General features: G+C 39.6%; 1 long non-coding RNA gene across 1 annotated transcript; it reads left to right on the forward strand.

Annotated features, from left to right (window-relative positions):
* The first annotated feature begins 660 nt into the window (after window positions 1-660).
* LOC141373357 (uncharacterized) lies at window positions 661-19,004 on the forward strand. The gene is made up of 3 exons (XR_012379255.1): window positions 661-740; window positions 3,721-3,871; window positions 18,753-19,004. It is a non-coding gene; the product is annotated as an uncharacterized lncRNA (long non-coding RNA).
* The last annotated feature ends 231 nt before the right edge of the window (window positions 19,005-19,235 follow it).

Here is a 19,235-nt window from a genome sequence, read left to right on the forward strand (position 1 = left end):
ATTTGAACATCAGGTAAAATGTTCAAATGGAACAAGAGAGAACCCAGTGAAAAGTCATTCTTCCTGTCAGCACCCCGCTTCCATCCCCAGAGGTCAGCACTGCTGGTGTGTGCACTCTTCTGGACAGCCTGTGCCCATTGATGCATGCCTGCCTCCAGCTTCACCTTGGCTTCACCTTGGCTTTGACCTGTTAAGTAAGGTCCTAAACCGCAATTTGAAGATGACACTCAGCTCCGCACTTTAGCATTCTTTCCTTAGGCAAAACAATGAATAAAGAAACACATGCAAGCTCTTGAAAGCCCTCACTCTGGATACGTGATTAACTCCTGTACCTGTTTTTCACACCTTGTCTTGCGTAAAGTCGAGCAGGTGACTGGTACATTCTCTATTTCTGCAGCATGCGATATTTCCAATTCACTGCAAAACAAAGTTCAAGCTGCTAAAAAAGCTAGTTTTTAATTACCTTGAAATGCAAGTTGCAAGGAGGCAGCCTGACAGCTCTCATCAATGAGATCAGTAAGCTGTGAAGACATGTGGCCAGCTCTGTCTTGTCATTTAATATATACAGTGTGACCAGATGCCATCATAATCATTATTATTACAGGATCATGAAGATTTCAGTAACAGAAAAAGCAAGTATCTTTGTTTGAAAGGTCAGCCCAAGAAACAGACTGAGCTCATCAATAAAACAGGGGTACAAAGAGAGATGCGTCTTTAGAGGGAATTCTTATCAAAATCAAGTAAGCAAAATCTTTTACAGTAATGTGAGCAAATGAGGTCCTAGTAGATTACTTTGTACTGAACTAAATTTTGAAATAATAATAGCAATGATTTTCCAATGCCTGTCATCACCCCTGGCTAGGAGTATAATTTGTCTTTCTCAGATAACTCTGTGTATTTGACTAAATTTTCATGACTGAGGTTTTATAAATTTAAGCAACAGGATACATGTAATTATAGTTACTGAAGAAATAAGTTTCCTATATCAAGCAATAACAATGCATTTTTTTTCCTTTAAAAGAGTGCATGCGTGTGTGCCTGCGTGCCTGTGCACATTCTGCACGCTTTGCCCACAGATCATCACGAAGCGGGCTTTCAAGAGTATCTTTTTCTTGCTGTAGTGTCAGATCTTAAAATAAGATTTAAGGGCTGGAAAGTCTGATTGAGTGAGACTGAGACGTGATTTCTAGTAGCACTGCTCACCAGAGCATGGAGAACAGAAAATGCTATTTCTATATGTTGGAGGTTAGACATTTTGGGACATGTTTTAATTCAGCCTTTTCTTTTGAAACCAAATATACGCTGTAGCTATCTCGAGATGTGTAGTTGCTTATTATAGCTAATGGATTGTTCATCTTCTCTGTCCTTGGGATCATCCTAAGTAGGTGCATAAAGCTGAGATCACGTTGCCCATAAAAACCGATCAGCCTGGAGTTGGTCCACAAGATGTTGAACATCCGCGAGAGCAGATGGGAAAGATAATGTTTAATAAAGAGTTAGAGGATCAGGTGGTACAAAACAAGCTAAGAGAAAGGGATAATTTTATTTCGGGTGAACCTCTGTGACACTTCTTGGACCCAAAGAAGGATTAAAATGATCCCAAGGCCACGACTTTGGGCTACTCTCCCCCCGCCCCCCGCATACGTTATCAGCTTTCCACTCTGGCGGCACCATTGCCTGCATCCGTGAAGAACTCAACAGAGAGTTTCTCAGGTTTATGAAGATGTATGAAGTGAGTCATTCGCAAATGAATATACATACGAGGAAATGACAGAATTCTGCTAAATATGTTTATATTTGAACAACTGATACATCTGAGCTTGATTTAGAAAGAGATGTGCAAAAGTTTATATAAATGACAGTTAAAGAGATAACTGTCACAATGTTTACTGATGAGGCTTCTATTTATCTGAACGTTTAGAAGTGAAGTGAGACACGGATTGTGGATGATAGCCTGAGCGGTTTTGAGCCTGAATTTACTCTCACGACTTGCGGCAAATGGACATAGCGGGAAGGTAGGACCAACCAGTCAGAATTTCCTTTGCAGAGGTCAGGGCGTGAGGCCTTTGACAGCTTAAGTACAACCTCATTTATTTTTCACCTTGTTTACGGAAACAGTTAAATCTAGGCTGGAGAGGTGGCTCGAAGCGCCATTTGTGACCTGCTGCTCCGGATTCTGGCGTTCATTCAGAAGGGCCGCCATGGGCCTCAGAAAGCGCTTTGGTTTGTGGCCCTGCTGAGGAGCGGGATCGTTCAGGTGGCTCATGGCCGCCCCTGCCCTGTCCTTTGTTCTAGGCCCTGGGCTGTGCCCTTTGCTCTTTGGCTTCGTTGACTGCGAACCTCAAGGAGCACCTCTCACTTGTGGTCTCAACTCGAACAGCTTGGAGGAAGCTGCCAAACAGATGCAACCTCTCGTGCTGGCCCAGCTCCCCACCTGGGTTCACAGCAGGGCTGGCCATTTGGCAGTGCCCTTCCACACCGTCGACATGTGCTTTGGGATGTGTTAAACAGGGCTGGGGAATATTTCAAACCATTCCTTAAATAAGAGAATCGCAATGTGGTGCTGCCGAAGTGGCCTGGGATGGAAAGTTCGGAGTGAAGAGTTAGATCCTGATGTTTCTTGAAGACGAAACGGAGCCCTCGAGTAGGTGTTTTTCAGGCTTTTGTTAATTTTAGAAATGGACTTCACAGTTTTACTTCCCTTTTGTGTTAAGCCTTTGGTTTTGCTTCTACATGCAACTCTGGATAGGAAATTTGGGATTGTTCTTTTTAGCTGGATTCTAGGCAATGGGCCTGTGAGGTGAAGCAACAATGGATACAGCCATTAAGAACCATGAACCAGCCATTAGCTTTGAGGTATAATCAGAGCCCCTGACACAGGGTCAGGCATCAAAGAGGAGCAGCTGGCAAAGGACCCTGCTCTGTCAGATGCTCACAAACCCTGGGTCTCAATCATGAGGCCTGGAAAGAGAAAGATCTAGCTTGCCTTCTTTCCTTCCTCCCTTCTTCTCTCCCTTTCCTCTCACCCTCCCTTCCTCCCTCCTTCCTTCCCTCCCTCCTTCCTTTTTCTTTTTCTTTTCTTCTTGTATCCTAAGTGGATTTTTTTTTTTTAACAGAGCAAAGAAGTATAACTTTTAGAGAAGGACAGGTACACAAATTCCCTGAAAGGGCAATTTAGATCTATTTAAATCTAACTCTAAGGTCTCAGAGATTTTGTCTTAGTTATGTAAGCAAATATCTCACAAAAAGACCTCATAGCTTGTGATCTTTGAATAGAGGCACACAAAGAAGGCCAAGCTTTAGGATTCTCAGGCCCAGATAAAATATAATAACCTTAACTAATCTTACAGCAATAAATATTTTTGCTGTTATAGAGCAATGTTTATCCGATATAGGACATTCCTGTACCATCTTCACGGTGTCTGCCATGACCCAGGACCAGCGGTGCTTTTATTAGTATTTTTCTTATGGGCAATTAATCATGAGGTGTCCAGGTATTAGGACTTGGAGGGCAGCCCCAAATGAAGACATGGATGCACCTTTCATTCTGGTCTGGGGTCAACTCCACTTGGTTTACTTCATTCAAGGTAGGCATAGGGAAGTTACTGTCTTGGGGGGACGTGAATCCGCATCTGGAAATTGTTACATAAGCTATTACATCTGAAGCAATGACACTTTTGTAAGTTCACTGGCAAAAATTCCTTTTATGCACTTGACCAGCTATGGAGTAGCTGTTCTAATTCAGACTTCCATGGTGGAGCCAAGGACTACGGGAGAGGTTTCTGTCATGGTGCGTGAAGACTGGACTGTACATCTCCACATACCAACACCAGATGCCACAGAGTTCGTGGAGTCCACATTATAGCCTGAGGTAATTTTTAAGTCGTCATCTTCCCTCTTGTTTTTTGTGACTGTTTGAACCAAGTGCTGTTGCCCGGTCAAATTTCCCAGCCTTCAGTGTGACAGGCTTTGCAAACAGGCCCTGGGTATTAGGACTATAGCCTTTTCATCCTCTGATGAGCACCTCTCAAATGGAAAGCAAATTTTTTTCTCACATAGTTCAGCTGCCAATGGCCCAGTGTAGGAATTTCTTCTAGAGCATCCTGACCACCCTGTGTAGCCCCTGGTTGGACACTTGGTGATAGGGCATTTACCAGTTCTTCAGCTAGTCCTTTCTGTTTCGGCAGCTTTCATTAGTAGAAAGTTTTTCTGTAGAAAACTCAAATCTGCCTCCTTATCTCTTCAACATTTTTGCCTCAGTTCTGCTCCCTGGAGCTATAGAATATAGATGGATTCTCTCTTAAGTTAGAATTTCAAAATATTAAAGAGAGTTTTCTTGTTCTCCCTAGATCTTCACCCTCCCAGGCAAAACTTTTATCACTCATTCTTTCAAAAAACGTTTATTGTGTAGTTACAAATGCTGGGTTAGACGGAGTGGGTGACTGAAGAGTGATTTGCCTATGAAACTGGCAACACACTGACCAACTTCTTCTAGATAAACAATACTGTCCTTTGTTTCTAGATTAAGAGCTCCTTGAGGGTAGAGACCATGGCTTTTTATGAATATCCCCAGAGCCTCCTATTAGACACATAAATTGGTGTACAAAAAATGCTTTCTGACTTTCCTCCCTTCCTCTAAGATCGAGGCCCCTATACCTGATCACAGTGTTATTCCCTTGGTTTGACCAATACTGAGCACAGTAGAGGCATGGCACTGCTTGACCTGCGGGCTCACATTGCCTGTGGGCTCACAAAACCTCGGTTTTTTGAGCCCTCAGCTCAAAGACTGAGCTCACATAGACTGCTCTAAGATTTAGTCTCACATGTCATCTCTTTTAAATGGCCTAACAATCCCAAGAGGTAGATACTGTTATGCCCAGTTTCAACACGAGAAAACAGATGGAGATAAGGGAGTTAAACTGACTTAAACCACGGGTGTTCTCTAATTCCGTATTCAGGACTTTTTCTAATACAGACCCTAGCTGCTAGTTTTCCACCATTTTCTGAATTTGCGCCTGAGTTTTTTTATCCCAGTGTAGAACTGTATCTTACTGAATTATCCTTACTTGTTACGATATCTTATATCTTGTTAGTTCTGGCCTATACTTCTTGAGTCCTTCTGGAGTCTTAATATGTTTATTTTACCATCTTTGCTATTCCTTTCATTTTATGTACTTGTTACCAATGTGCTGGGCTTATTCTTTTATATAACTTATTGATTAGGAATGTTCTTGGTTCAAAGGCAAAAGGAAACCTTGCGCCAGGATGACATTGAGCCATCAGTGCTGTGTTGGGCACACTCCTTCAACACTTCTATCACATAGTCCACGGTTTTCCATCTTTGTAAGCTTTATCATGTGTTTCTCTCGTGATATTTTCCCTTTTCTCTCTGCTGCCACACACCTGTATGTACGATATGTTTTACAATATGGGGGAGAAGGTGTGTTTAAGAGAAAATGAAAGCCTTGATGCAAACTAATACATTTTCCCAAAAGAAACACTCATTTCAGTGTATACATGCAAAACTTTAAAACCTGATTAAAAACTGTATGAAGAAGCTCTATCATGTGGAGGATGTTACTTAGGAACTGAATTACAGGATTTGCTTGTCTCTCTTTTTCTCTTGCCTTGGGCAATCTAGTCTAATTACAAAACTTGCCTTTCATTCTGTTTAGTGTTTTTTTTTTCAGCTATGCATGAGAAAAGTTAATCAAAAAATAAAATGAAAAAATGTGATGGCTAATCGAAGTCCCATACATAGATTTCTCTGCTGTTGCCTACCCCGTCTGTGGGGATGAACTCCAAAATGTTACCTTTAAAGCATCATCAGATGTACTGTACTTACTGGTCTCTGCTTCTCTTAAGGGAAGAGAAAAGATTCCTTTAATTTCAGAAGTTTGCAAAATTAGAAATAGAAAAGAAATCATGGATTTTTCTGTCCTCATTTATCTCTTACCTGTAATTGTTGGAAGGTTTTATAATCATAGAAGACACTAGACCAACAATCCCAGCCATGGGTAATCTCTTTAGAGCAGATAGAAAAAAGCAATTTACCAACCCATCTTATCCTCTAGGATGCTCTTGTAGGGGAGGAAAATAACTCTCTTTCCCTCTACTCATCTTAGGTTCATTGGCTGGGGCCTTGCAAATTAGACTGACAAAAGACAGATTAACAAGAAAAAAAACAAACGGGTTTATTAACAAGTGCATCTTATGTACACATGGGAGTACTCAGTAATGAGTAACTTGAAGGAGTGGTTAGAACCTGGGCATATATAACATCTTAACAAAAAAAGATACATTTTTTGAGAAGGCACAAGATTAAGGAAAAGCACTTTGGATTTCTAGGGTGGCAAATTGTGATAAGGTTAATACATGGGAGAACTAATGGCAGATAAGGTCTAGTTAGTGGAGTTTGTTGTATAGAATCCTCTGGTGCCCTCTCTGGGCTAATAAGGGTCTAGAGTTGTCTTTAGTAATGTCTGTCCTTCCTGGTAAAAAGTGGACCCCTTTACAAATCCGTATCCTGCCTTTATAGTGGGGAGGGCAGAGAAGTTTTCTTATATCTGTTTCTTCTCAATTGCCTTCAGCTCAAAGTAATCCTATGCAAAAGGGGCCCATTTTGGGGTGGCATATTCTGCTCCCCATTACTGTGGAAGGACATTGGATTAAAAGGATTGCTGATGCTTGGCCCATCCTCTTTCTGGCTTCCTTGTCTAGAAGATAGCCCCAAATGTCAACCACTAGAACCAATCCTGGCTGTGGTTTTGGTGTGGGTTTTTGTCAAGGGCTGAGATGTCATCTTAGATTATTTTAAATCCTCTCTGTGACAACATCACTGCCACCCAAAACAACGTGACCAAGTTAGTGCCTTTAATTAAGTTAACTAACCCTGATAAGATCACAGCACTGTTTCTTTGTTCTTTGGGAGATGTAAGAAAAGGTATAGGAAAAGGGTAGGAGGTTGGTGAAGATTTTTGAAAGTTCGGATATTGTTTTGAATTGTTTTGGTGGCAGCTGTAGTGGATTGATGGTGAACAAAAATAGCATGTTATCAATGCAAGTTTGTGGCATTTTGTCAGACAAAAAGAGATTTCTGGATGGTGTGTGTCCATTGTTCCTGTGGCCTAAACAACCTTGTGTTTCTCAGTTGTTTGAAGTGAGTGGTGTTGAGAAGCAACATATGCTTCTTCCCCTCCATGCAGAGCAATGAAATTTGGAAATATGTGCTAAAAGAGAAAACATAGTTTCCTATGGCAATTTATCTCCAAGAAAGGACAACTTCCTGGGATAGTGCTAATGGTTGCTAAAACCTCACTGAGAAAAATAATTCAGTCTCCCAAATTTGGGCTTAGCTCATGCTGCAGCTGGCTCAGTAGAGTGCAAGGGACCATCAGTCTGCTTTGGAGTGAAGTGTGCTTGGGAATCATGTGGATGGAGCCTCCCTTTGCTGATACTGGGTAAGATAAAAGAGGCCTGGGGACTTTCAGAGTAAAATATACCATTCACATAACAGAGCATTGTGTAAGTCTTATGAAGTTTTTTTTTAATGCTCTTTAAACTTGCTTTCATAACAAGCATAACAGCTTAAATAAAATGAAAAATATGTTAGAGTCCATTGAACAAATCTGTGAATGCTTTATCAATAACAACAATGTGACCAAAGTCCTGTGCACTTGGTGTTTTGGTAAACCTTGAAGACCAGGGACCTCAAGGCATTAAACGTATAACCTCCTATTTTAACTTCCTGGCTGACACAAGTTTGGTATTCAGAATTTTAGCCAGCAGCTTACTAAAAAATTGGGAAGCTAATTGACCAAGAGTTCTACTTTTGACTGCTTCAAGGTCATATATAGGACAGACAAAATAGTTAGAAATGTTCCAGAGAAACACCAACAACACGGAGTTAGAGGTAGAGTCTGGGGCTCTTTTGCCACCAAAAAGAGACATTTTTCTTAACTGAGGTATAATTGACATACAACATTATATTAGTCTCAGGTGTATGACATAATAATTCAATATTTGTATAATTTGCAAAATGATCACCACACTAAGTCTAGTTAACATCCATCACCATACATAGTTACAGAATTTTTTCTTGTGATGAGAACTTTTAAAATGTATTTTCTTAGCAACTTTCAAATATGCGATACAGTATCATTAGCCATGGTCACCATGCTGTACATTATATTCCCAAGATTTATTTATTTTACAACTGGAAGTTTGTACCTTTTGACTCCCTTCACCCATTTTGCCCACCTTCTACACTCCATTCCTGCCTCTGGCAAGCACCAATCTGTTCTCTGTATCTGTAAGAGCAGTTTTGGGATTTTTTGTTATTGTTGTTCTTTTAGATTCCACATATAAGGGAGATCCTTTAGCATTTGTCTTTCTTTGACTTATTTCACTTAGCATAATGCCCTCAAGATCCATCTGGGTTGCAAATGGCAAGATTTCATTCTTTTTTTGTGGCCGAATAATATTCCATGTAGACAGTTGACCTCTGAGCAATGTGGGGGTTAAGGGCACTAACCCCTCTCCCCCCCCCACCTCTTGCAGTTAAAAATCCATGTATAGCTTTTGATTCCCTAAAAACTGAACTACTAATAGCCTACTATTGACTGGAAGGCTTACTGATAGCATAAGCAGTCAATTAACACATATTTTTGTATGTTAAATTATTATATACTATATTCTTACAATAAAGTGAGAAAAAGAAAAGAAAGAGTTACTGAGAATCATAAGGAAAATACATTTACAGTACTGTACTACTGTATTTATTGAAAAAAACCTGTGTATTAGTGGACCCAATCATTTCAAACCTGTGTTGTTCAAGGGTCAGCTATATATACACTGCATTTTCTTTACCCGTTCATCCATCGATGGACACTTAGGTTGTTTCTATGTCTTGGCTATTATAAATAATGCTCAGTGAACATGAGGGTGCATGTATCTTTCTTGGTTAGTGTTTTGATTTTCTTTGGATAAATACCCAGAAGTGGAATTGCTGGATCGTATGGTGGTTCTATTTTTAATTTTTTGAGGAATTTCCATGCTGTTTTAAAGAGGCATAATTTATAACTGAGATCCAGTGAGCTGTCCAGGACTCCACTGAGGTCTCTTGCTTTATTACCGTGGAAGTTTTGGCCACATGACTATAGGATAATGCTAAATTGCAATGTGGTGTTACGAAAAGATCACTGACTCCAGAATCAGGAGACCTGAATGAATCTTTGTGCCATGTGATAATCATTAATCATAATCTTCATTTGTGAGCATTACTGTATCACTATATGCAGGCATCTTTGAATACACTTTCTCTAGCCTGTGCAATCCTGCGGCCAGGAAGATATTATTATCCCTTGTTCAGGTTGAAGACACAGTTTTAGAGAGATTAAGTGACCCTCCCAAGGTCACTAAGCAAGTGAATAGCAGGGTTAAAATTCAAGCTCAAGACTGTCTCCTGAGGCTCTGTCTCTGCTGCGCGTTCCATGTTCTGTCCTGTAGCTTTGTCTTTCCTTTTGCCATTTCTCCTTCTTGGAATACTTTTTGCTCTCCTCAGTCTGTATGACTTTTGGTCATTCTTTAAGCCTGACTCCAGTCTAGCATTTTTAGGAAGACTTCTAGGAACACTCCCATCCACTGGTCTCTCCCCATTGTAACCTCACAGCCCTTCTTAGTGCTACTCCCTTGTTGACACCTGCTTATATCTCTGGTATGTTCTCTGCAGCCTTTGTCACTCACTTCCTATTTATTGTGAATGTGTTCTCAGTGTGACCCCTTTCCCTCTCTCTTCTCTCTCATATATAAATTTGGAAGATATTTGGGGAAAAATCATTAAAACATAGAAAAATACCATATATCCTACTACCCCAAATTAACAAAATTTACCATTTAAAATTCCTGGCTTCGAATATTTTTCTTTAAATAAAGAAATAGCATCTTACCAATCAAGTTGAGGTTCACATTACACATTTTCCAATCCCATTCACCTCCTCCTTCTCCAGAGGTAACCACTAATCTGAATTTGGTACCTAACCTCTCAATCTTTGTTTTTTATTTTTTGTTACACACTGTTTATTTGTAAGCAATACATAATGTCATTTTGTAATCTGTTCGCTAAAGAACATAATGTGATTATTGCATGTATCTTTTGAAAATTTGCTATTTCACTCAATATATTTTAAAAACTAGCCATATTGATGTATTTAAATCTAATAATTTAAATTGTAGTATTCCATTTCATGAACATAAATGTCTTATTTATCTAATCCTCTGTTTATGGACATTGAGGTTTTATAGGAAGCTATTTCAGTGTATTGGTTTCTCCTTTACTATTAGACACTACATTTTTTGATTGAAGGACTGTGGATTATGCCCTTTTGTGCTTAGCACTGTCATTGCAATTCAATAAATGTATGCTGAATGAGTTGATGAAAATATCTGAGCAAGTGAAGGCCTTCAACATTGAGATTAACATGATTGAAAGCAGGTAGAAGGTGACATCAAAGAAGTTAGTTGAAATAACTTTTTTTTTCTTGTATTTATGGAGATGGAGAAGTAGGGTAATAAAAAGCTACTTGAAATAATACTGAGGGGCATGTGGGTGGCTCAGTCAGTTAAGCGTCTGACTTTTGGTTTCCGCTTGGGCCCTGATCTCACGGGTCATGAGATAGAGCCCCATGTCAGACTCTGCGCTTGGTGTGTGGGGGTGTCTCCTTGAGGATTCTCTCCCTCTGCCCTTCTCCTGACTCATGGGTGCTTTCTCCCTCAAATTAAAAAAAAAAAGGAAATAATACTGAGATGAGGAGAGGTAAGTTAGTAAATTTTTTTGTGATCCTAATGAAATTTGTAAAAGACTAGTAACAGAAAATATGTAAAATAATTGATGAAGCTACAAGCAAAAATGTTTAGAAATGTGCTTAAGTATGTCAGTGCTGATTTATGGTTGGAAAGTGCAAGTTCTGTGTCGACTTCTAACTAGGCCATCTCCATGATTCACCTTGGAGAAATCTAATTACCCTTGAATATTTGAACTTCAATGTGTCAACATAAACATTTTCTCAACCTGGTTTCATGGAGATATGACAGCTGTGCTTAACAGATAACATTTTACTTTAGAAGTATTAAAGGCCATGGTCTATTTCTTAGCTTTGTATCTTCCCTTCTGACCCATTTGCACTTTTGTTGCTTTGTGATTGTTGTCCAGATGGATCACATCCAATAATGGGGAGAGAGGGGTGAAGTCAGGAGGTAGGGATTATTGCAAGGAAGAAAAGAGTTTATACTTGTGAAATCTTAAGATAATGTCTGTCGCAGGTTTAGATCTCAATACCTGTTAATTACTACTCCTCTCTTTTATATTTCTTACAGTAGATAAAGTAGTTATTTTATAGGCTCTATTCTAAGTCTACTCTTCATGTTTCTCTAGCCCAAGGTTATAATTTGTTCTGATAATTCTGATGGGCGAAGAACAGGGGTCTCCACAGTGAGAAGTGAACTCCAAACATTGTCCATCCATCAGGGTTATAAAATGATCAAGCAGGACAGCAGGATTGGGCTTTGATTGGATAATTGGGATGAAGCTGTATTAAGCTTATTATTTCACATGTAGCTTCTCGTGATGTTGGCTATAATCTGATAGCTACAGGACCACTCTCCCCTACTCGCCCATCCCTCAGTGATCTATAGATTAAACTTTTATTTGATGAATATAAAATACGAGGTGCCTGAGACAATTCCAGGTACTTGAGTTGTTGAAAATATCTGAACAAGTGAAAGCCTTCAACTTTGAGAAGGTTAACATGATCGGAAGCAGGTAGAGGGTGACATCAAAGAAGTTAGTTGAAATAACATTTTTTTCTTGTATTTATGGAGATGGAAAAGTAGGGAAAATGTCCATGTACATGGATGAACAACCAGGAAAAGATCCCTGCCCTCCCATGGCTTACATTCTAGCTTGGGAGGACAGAAAATGAACAAGAAATATGATACGTAAATTGTATAGGACATGGGAAGGTGGGAAGTGCTATGGAAAAAGAAAAAGTAGATCCAGATAAGGGAGGTTAGGAGTGCCTGCTAGAGGCAGGAAGGTCAAGGTTCATTGAGAAGATGAGAAGGGAGCAAAGACTTGAAGGAGGTGAGGAAATTGGCTGTGCAAATGTGTGTAGGCAGAACAGCAAGAACCAAGGCTACTCCTGTCGTGTGTGATGTGAGAAGGGCCCCTTGACTGCAGTGGAGTGAGCAAGGGGAGGAAGCAATAGGAGGTGAAATCAGAGGGGCTATGGAGGGCCAGAGGAGGTAGGGCTTATAGGCCATTGTGAAGACACTGCTGAGCCAATGGAGGGTTCGAATTAGTGTTTCAAAAGACCATTCTGATGTCTGTGTTGAGAACAGGTTCTAAAGGATAAGCCTAGAAGGAGGTCTTTTAAGTAGCTATTGCAGCTCCAGGAGGGAGATGGCAGGAGAGGTAAGAAATAATTTAATTCTGACACATTTTTAAACTAGAGTCAGGATCCCAATGGATTAGATGTAGGGTATGAGAGAAATAAAGGGACTAAAATGCCCCAAAGACTTTTTTGACAGAGCATCTGAAAAGATGGAGCTTCTATCAACTGGACTGTCAGGATGAGGTTTGGCCAAGAACATCAGGAATACTTGTTTTTAGAAGTCTATTAGCCATCAGCAAAGAAAAATGAGGTAGGGAGAGAGGTGGGTGAGTCATAGATGTCCAACAGAGAAAGTGTTTTAAGGAGGGAGTGATCAAATATGTCAAATGATGATGATGAATCAAGTCAGATGAGGAGTAACAGTTGACTCATGGATCAAACTCTGTGAAAGTCATTTGGTAACATTGATGAGAGCAGTCATGGGATGTGAGGAAGTGAAGGGTTAAGGGAGAATGGCAGGAGATGAATTGCAGATAGCGAGTAGACTAATAGTCAAGACTAGTCTCCTACATGGAATTTAAACTCTGTCCTCAAGCACTCTTTCATCGACTCATTAACATATCCAAAATACTAAAGTCAGAATTTCCTTACTTCCTTTTAGGAAAGCCCTTGTATTCAACCACTGAAAAATGTAAATATCTTGAAATTGGTATCTCAAAATTACTAACGTCGTGGTATGGATTTATCTGTTTGCACTGATACCTGGGGTGAGAATGATATAGTAGAATTTCAAAGCTGTAAGTGATTTTAGATATGACATAGCCCATCCCCTATTAACGGAGGTATATATAGGGAAAGTGACTTGCTCAAGGTCACATACTTGATGGATGACAGAGCTGACACAAGGATCCAGGATTTCTGCTCTAGTGCCTTTTCAATCACATAATATTATTTTTCCAGGAATTCTGTTCTAGTGCCTTTTCAATCACATAATATTATTTTTCCAGGATTTCTGTTCTAGTGCCTTTTCAATCACATAATATTTTTTTTATGGCTCAATCACATACTATTTTATCTTGAATTTGATCCAACATGTATGTAGGACAAGTGAAGACAGGACGGGATGTTATGGAAATGTCTGTTATGTGAAAGAATGAATGAATGAACCAATAGAAGAGCAAAGATGAGGCAAAGTTTTAAATGCATGGGAAAACCAGTTGTGGGTTCATCAGGCTGATGGTAGGAGATTTGCTTCGAGGTACAAAAAAAAAAAAAAAGCCAGTGTGAGAAATTATAACAGCTAAGGGAGCAAGAAGTGAGAGCTGCACACTGCAGCATAAGTGCTTTTTACCTTGAAAGCATCAGAGATGTTTAAAATTATTTTAAAAGTAAGTGCAAACTGTTAATGAGGGTTAATGGAAGGGACTGAAGATAGAGCAGCTCTTTTACTAACAAGAATTGGGATGATGGCATTTTTTTAAATCCTTGCTGACAACGTAAGAAAACTCCTGACTTGGAGGCAGCAAGTTTACAACTGTCTGAAAATAACCAGATACAAGAGGTTTCAACTTGCTGGAACTCTTATTATATGCCTGAATGACTCCTGGAACAAAAGAAAGCTGTGCATGATTGTTTAGAAAAGTGTAAGATAAACAAAGCGTATGTTTCCTAACATCTACCGACTGTAATCTGATAGTCGTGTTATATTGGTCTCTGCTCATTTTAAGGTTGTGTGATGAAGATGACTTTAGTGGTTCTTAAGTTCAGTACATAAATAAATGATGTGAAGACTCCACATTAACTTATGTCCCTCAATTTTTCATAGGTATTTGCTACTTTTCTTTCTGAAAGGAAAATGCACATTACTTGTTCTCCTGGAAACATTCCATCCTTTTTTATACTTTTCCTTTCTCTTTTGAAAGATCCCCCTCACACTGCATAAATAGAAATGTCCCTGAGATTCATTTGATTTCATGGATGGCAGAGTACTCATTTCAAATATCTTTGGGAGAACCAGATGAAATAGCTACACTATACTGCATTACCTGATTTAGTGCCGGGGACCGTTAGAGGACCAGATGGCTATGGGAAATTGTAATGGGAAACTCAAGTTGGTTTTCACTTTAAGTTCAGCGCTTTGTATCCGGTGGAGCTGAGGGTAGTCAAAAGTTATTGCTATCTGATTTGACTGTTCGCTGTTCCAAGTGAAATAAGCCAGTGGTGCCTCTGTTTGGCCGGTAGGAAGGAAAACGCTCCTATCACCTTGGTGCTAAATGGCAGTTCTTGAGCAGTGTCAGCAGAGAACTGGCTGGGAAAGGTGACTTGTTCTTTCTTTCTCGCAGCCATTACTTTGTCAGGGCGAAGGCATCCTGGTGAAGCAGTTGGAAATCTTACACTTCTCTTTATCGGGCTGTATCTATTCTTGGGAGAAGCAGAAGCCATCCATTTGCAAAGCTGTCCATCTGGTACCCCCAGCCATCACTAAAAGCCACTTCAATTTATTTCTTCAGTTCTTTACACTTTGCGGAGAGTTTATTGTAAAGTTGTATTAACCAGCAAGATGCCTTTAAGATAAATTGTGCTCAACTTTGGAAGGAGATAGCAACTTGTGCAAAGGTGCCCACGGTAGTTTAAGTAGGGGAACGAAGGTAGTAGTGCTTGATGCTGCTGGAAGCATCACTATGTCTATCTCAACTGTCTTTCTAGTAGCATGTGGTTTTCATCCCTTGTTCCCTCTCCTCATTGGCTCCCTTCCCTTCATATTTAACATTGTTTCTGCTCATTCACTCTTGCATTTATTTATTTACTTATTTGTTATATTAGGTTAGTTAGTTAGTTCCTGCTTCCCTGATCTTTGCCACCTGCAAGGAGGAAGTAGACATTCATATAATGATATTGGACCTTTCCCTCTGTATTTGGTCATAGCCAGAGCAGGCTAGCACTCCTGGAGGAGGGACATAACCCTTGATCTTACTAGCTAGGATTAGGTGATTTCCCTTGGCTTCAAGCTGTTTACATAGAGTTCCAAGGGGAACCGAGGAGGGCCCGTTTCCCTTGGTGGCCAACCCTAGGCTTGAGTCAGAGAGGAAGATGACGTTTAGTTTCTTTTTTTCTCAGAGAATCATTCATGTGAAGTCTTATTATATAAGTTTAAATGAGCCTTCAACAGTATTCTAGGCACTGACAATATTTGGAGGCCTGACTAAGCCGTGTCTCCAGCCTAGAGAATTACTAGTGTGGGACATTCAGGGATGGGGATCCCTGGGAAGGTATGACCGGTCCTTAAGAACTCTGGATAATGTAGTCGATAACCAGTTTTTGCCAGGTGGAACAATGCAAAATTAGAAAAAAAAATTCCTGTGTGCTTTGGCAAACAATTTTGAGTCTGCTGCTTTAAAAATGATGGATAAATTAAAAGATGAGAGAAATACATCCAAGTGACTTTAACAGTCAAGTGCTGAACACTAATTGCTCATCCAGTCTGGAATTACCAAACTGAAACATAGGCTTGTCTCTTCTTTTTATGTGTAGTCTGAGGTTTGTTTGAAATTCTAAAGCATTTTGTAAATTATTGGGAAATGACTACATGTGAAAAAGCAGAGGAAAACTTAAAATGGGTCTATTTTAGGTTTTTCTTTATTTAGATTTTCTGTAGGTTCTTAAGGAACTTTTTTTTTTTTAAAGATTTTATATTTATTTGTCAGAGAGAGAGAGAGCACAAGCAGGGGGAGCGGCAGGCAGAGGGAAAAGCAGGCTTCCCACTGAGCAAGGAGCCTGATGCGAGACCTGATCCCAGGACCCTGGCAGGTCCCAGGATGAAGGCAGACACTTAACCGACTGAGCCACCCAGGCGTCCCTCTTAGGGAATTTCTGAAGCATTTTGTTTCTATTATTATTTCTTCCTATGTCACTATATATGCTTACTAAGCTTAGAAAAATGGTCAGGACATTGAAGTCCTTTACTACTTTATCTCATAGGACTCTAAAACACCATCTGGGAGACATTAGTTTCTTTAATGCCCCTTGAGCAAGTCTCAACCCTAGGATGGTATCCCCTTAGCAGAGATCCTTTTCCTACCTTTGCTTCACCGACTGACATATTCTGATCCTTTAGTCTTCCATTCAATTCTTGCTTTTCTCCAGAGAATACTTAATGAATGCATGAATAAACTGGGTACCATTTTGTAAATAAATCTCAGCCCAGGATTATGACTAGGTGCCATAATGCCTCTTTCTCTCCTAAATTTCTCCTATTTTTTTCCCTTAGATTTGGCTCTTTTTTCTTTTCTCCTTTCCTTTTTTCAATTCATGATATTAATTTTTGCAATTGGAGTGAGAATGCAAAGCACATGGGAATAACAGTATTCAACATCTTTTATTCATTAATGCAATGTTTTCTGCTTTGTATTTTAAAAGCTTCAGTGGATAAATGTAAAGTCTATCTAAAAGACAATCAAGAAATCAAAGACCATTTAAGTGAGGCTGCCATGATTTAGCAATGAAAAAAAAATGCTCAGTTTTAGTCAGCGGTGAGGAAGAAGAAAAGAAAGTCACTTGGTTTGGTGGAAAGAACATGAGCTTTAGAAGGTAGTGGGAGAAGGTGAATCACATCTGAGTATCTATAATATTCAAGACACTATATTAGGTAGTGCCTCTACCTGATATCAACCCTCTGATGGAGGTACAATTAATCCCATTTTATAGAAGCAAAATTGACTCTCATAGACTCAGTACTTTGCCTAGGGTTGCACAACCAATAAAGAGCAGGACTGAGATTTATTTTTTTAAAGATTTTATTTATTTATTTTATGAGAGAGAGAGAGAGAGAGAGAGACTTTGAGCTGGGGGTAGGGGCAGAGGGAGAGAGAGAATCTGAAGCAGACTCTCTGCTCAGCATGGAGCCCAACACAGGGCTCGATCTCACAACTGTAAGATCATGACCTGAGCTGAAACCAAGAGTCTGATACTTAACTGACTGAGCCACCCAGGCGCCCCACAGTAGGACTGAGATTTAAACATAAGTATGATCCCCAAGCCCATGTTCGTTGTAGTGTATCATAGTCATAACTCTATCAAAATATCTATAGGAGTCAGGTGGACACAGGTTTGACTCCAACCTTCAAACTTAGTAACTTGTACCTGTTTCACCTGATAGATTTATCGATACTAAGTGAAGAATAGTTTTAATGTTGTGTATTTAATATTATGTATATTTTACCAGAGGGAACTCTAGCATATGCCACAATTAGAAAATTGAAGAAATTAGAGATTAGAGTAATTCCCAATAGTCTCAACAACAGCTAAAGACAAAAAATATCATATAAAATTCTGCCTTCTATGGTGACTTGCCTGGAGCTGGGTCTTTGCTGTAGAGAAAGCCTCTAGTTTTTACCACCCAAAGTTGTAATGTGTTACATTACAAGTGTAAGTGACAAGCAGACATATCAGTAACCTCTCTTAGAGAAGAATCTTTTTCTCATGAATGGCTGTGGACTCAAATGAGGTCATCATCAATGAATATACATAGGAACCACATTTTATTAAGGTTATGAAACAGTATAAATTAAACATGATGCAAACTTTGGAGAAACCAAATTGAGGTTACAACACTGCATCGGGGGGCACTACTACATCATCTCGGCTTGGGCTTGGCTAACGTTTGGTCACTTCCTGACTTCGTATTTCATCTGAGAAATCCTTGAGGGGATTTCTTAGCCAGGGTCCCCATTCTATGAAGCTTAACAAAGTCTTCAAAAATATTGCCACTTGTGCGGTTCTGGACACTTCAGCCATCTGGCTGAAATCTTCATTTAGTCAAAACGTTTGGGGGGGGGTCCATATTTTGGTTTGGGATTTTAATCAGTTTTGTGCAAAAACATATGGGCTGTCATGGGCTTGGTTCTGAGATGTCTTGGAGGGGTGATGAAGAAGATATTCTTTTCTGTTTTCATGTTCGTCTTCAGTTTCATTGTCTGCAAATTGAGGGATTTAGCCTACATAAATGGTTCTTGACCTTTTTGGAGCCAAAGCCTCCTTTTAGAAGCTGATGGAATCCATGGATACTCTTCTCAAAAAAATGTCCATAGCTGCAATTTCAAGGAGTTGACATACTACTTAAGGACTACATACTACTTAAAGGACTCCCAGGAACCCAAGAACCCCTGGCTGGAGAATCTGTGGATTATATTATCTCTTGGGTCCCTTCTAGTTCAGATATTATATTATTCATATTTTCTCTGATGATTTGGATGCTTGTTACGATGCTAGTAAAAATGGGATATGAACTATTTAGGTAGATTTAACTTTCATAGCTATAAAGGACAATATGTCATCTGATAATTTCCTTTTTTTTTTTTCCAATAGAATTTCTGAACCATATCTGCTCTTTAGAATCACCTGGGGGAGATTTTAAAAATTCCAGTGCCTGGCCACACCCTAAATCACTTAAATCAGAGTCTCTGGAGGTGGATTCCAGACATCAGTTTATTAAAGCTCCTCAGTTAGCTTCATTGTGCAACCAGGTTGAGAGTCAGTGCTCTGGCAGGATTAAAACATCTTCAGAAGTTCCAGATAATAAGAACATCAACCACCAGCTAAAGATGAAAGGGTATTCCATTCTTTTCCTGCTCTCAAATGTCTGGTATTGAATACTATATTTCCAGCTCAAAGTAAGGGCTTGAAAACTCTTGTGTGTCATCATGCCTCCCAATATGTTATGATCTTGTCTAAGCTGGGCAAGTGTTACAAATACTGAATGGCCTTCCTGGTCCTGTATATAGATGTGGGAAGGACATGCTCTGCTTTGCCACAAGCACACATCAGTAGAGATTTGTTTTCAGCATAGGA

This window comes from Callorhinus ursinus, unplaced genomic scaffold (assembly GCF_003265705.2).
Source record: "Callorhinus ursinus isolate GAN/ISIS: 27379988/994484 unplaced genomic scaffold, GSC_fseal_2.0 scaffold9, whole genome shotgun sequence".
NCBI lineage: Eukaryota > Metazoa > Chordata > Mammalia > Carnivora > Otariidae > Callorhinus > Callorhinus ursinus.